We start from the raw sequence: 2,737 nt of genomic DNA, 5'->3' as shown, positions 1-2,737 counted from the left end.
GGGGCAAAGTGATTTACTATTAACAAGTATGGATGTGTTCATACATATTGATTTAATATAGATATTGCTAATACTAGCAGTCATGTTTAACATGAGATGAATAAAGTATTTAACAATTTCTTTGGTATTCCCAATTTTTAGACTAGGCTTAATATATGGGCTGAAATATAGTGGTATCAGATATCTAGTTGAATATTATTACAAAAAAAAAGTTTGTTATTAATTATGTCTGTTTTGAAGCAAGTCATCCATGGAATACCTTAATACCTTCTTCTACCCAACATTGTAATTGATGATTAGATAAAAATACATCAAGTATGTAGGTAATATATTAACATACCTTTATTTTTATGTATTATGTAACTTGCTTGGTAACTAAATTACTTATCAAACTTCATTTTTCTTCTTTTTTTGTTTTATCCTTGACCTTTGAAACTTAAAACAATAAATTATCTTAAAGAACAATCGTTGAAGGATTGGTTTCACACATATTATTATGTGAATAGTCTATATTAATAGATGGGCTATACTTCTCAGACGTTCTAAAAAATCAAAGTTTTAGCTCAATTATACAGTTACAATTCTGAATATCTGGGAGTATAGCAGTCACGGTTAATAAAAATGAGATATTGTAAATGAGCTATGATATTTTAATAAAATGTGTTCCTCTTTGAATTTTGGCACATGGTACATTGGAATGCCATATAACAGAGGTTCTATCAAGGATAAGTCAGTGCTAATAGATGAGATCTCTGCCTGGTGGTCAGCGAGGTGTTTTCTTTCAAAGACAATGTTACTCTAGTAGGTCGAAGACCATGTGGCATATGGACTACCAAAGCTAGTTTATCTTGGCCTCTCTACCTTGAGCAAGACTAATTTCTCTGACTCTTTTCGAAATGGAAGTTCAGATAAACCTTAAATATTTCTGAAAATTGAGATAGTAGAACTTTATGTTGAGTAAAGTTTAAGGGGAGAAAAAAAAGACACACCCTGATTTTCTCTTATCTAATCAACTTTGTTTCACAAGCCCATCCACATCTTTCTATTTTACAGCACTTAAGAAAAACTAAAAGGCAAGAATAGACAGAAAAAAGATGCAAGAGGAAGAGAAAGGTAATGGAAAAATAATTTTAAAAGACAGAAGTGGCAACAAAAGAAAAAGCATAGAAAAAGAAAATGCTCAATTTATTGATAAAAATCATAAGAAGTAGCAAAGAAGGAAAAAAAAACAGAATGTATCTTTGCTCTCCCTTTCTCCTCACATGGCCGCCAGCTCACACACCTGAGACATCACTTCTAGATGAATCTCACTCACACATCAGATTATGCAGCGATTTAGGTTGTTCTTTTAAAGAGTGGTAATTGTACTTTTTAAGGCAACAGACTATATATTCAATTAGGTTCTAATATAAAATGCAGTGTCCAAAACACCTCACATACCAGACTTTTTGTAAATGGAAGCTTGTTATATAGTGAGATCACGGTCCAATTAACATCGAAAAGTGATGTTATTTTAATCAACATTTTCCATCTATCAAAGGGATAAAGCTGTGAATGTGTGCGTGTGTCTATGTATATATAAATACGTGTGTGTGTACTATTGACATCACTGCATTGAATTAAGTAGAAGAGAAAAGGCAAAAATCATATACATTTCAAAAGTACTCTGGAGAAAAGGAAAGAATTAGATAATTGGATAAAAGCCAATTCTCCGTAATGCATAGGAGCATCATATAATGCTGTAATCAGGGTCAAGATTGGGAGGAGGGGTCAGCAGAAAGAGTAATAAGACAAAACAAGTTCTAAATACACATGTGGACTGACCAGAATGAAATCTTTTTGTATTACTTATACTTACTAATGTGATGTGTTATAGAAACTGTAACAGTATCTGGGTGAATTAAATAATAGTAAGCATCTTTGTTGGATAGAAAAAGGAGGTTATTTTGAATTTCTGCTTTTGTGGATTTGGAAGTTTCAAAAAAATCTTTCCCTGAATGTGCAGAACAACACGAGTGAAATATTCAAGTAAGGTGCTATGAGAAAGATTGATATGATGACTGAGAAATCCAAGTATTTATACAGTAAGATTGTTTGGAAATGTAAACCTGTGCTGGGATTGAAACACAGGTTCTGATTTTCAAGGTGAAACTAAATGAAATAACTTTAGTGAAGTAGTTCAGATGAATCAAAGGGCTTGGCAGGCAGTAAGAGTGTTAATAAATGGACTTTAAATATTTCCCAGTCCTCAAATCCTCTGAAATAAAAGGAAAGAGAGACAGCAAGAGCCTGGATAAGACCATTAAAATTCATTTCTGCACTTAATTCGAGGATGAACCTAGAGGAAAAAAAAATCTATGACTTTATGTTCTTTTAAGTTGAACCATAATTTAATGTAACCTGTGTAATAACTTTTAGGTTTCTGGCTTTCAAACTTTCAAACATTTTTGAACACATTTACAATATACACATTTTGCAGAATCCATTCCATACACATTCATACACACACTACTGAAAAAAAGGCTTAATGTTTATTATGATAAAGAGTGAGATTCTGCTTTTGATGTCTGACTCCTGACAGCTTTCATGCTCCACCAATTCTCCTTTTGTCTCTTACCCCACAACTGGGCAAATTAATAAGAAAGCTCCCTCTACATCTTTTTGTGCTCATGTGCACCCATCATTTAGCTCCCAATTATTAGTGAGAACATGTGATGTTTGTTTTTCCATTCCTGAG

The sequence above is a fragment of the Propithecus coquereli genome, unplaced genomic scaffold, assembly GCF_000956105.1.
Source record: "Propithecus coquereli isolate 6110/MARCELLA unplaced genomic scaffold, Pcoq_1.0 Scaffold32, whole genome shotgun sequence".
NCBI classification, from domain to species: domain Eukaryota; kingdom Metazoa; phylum Chordata; class Mammalia; order Primates; family Indriidae; genus Propithecus; species Propithecus coquereli.
The sequence above is the reverse complement of the archived record's forward strand: the minus strand, read 5'-3'. Positions refer to the sequence as shown.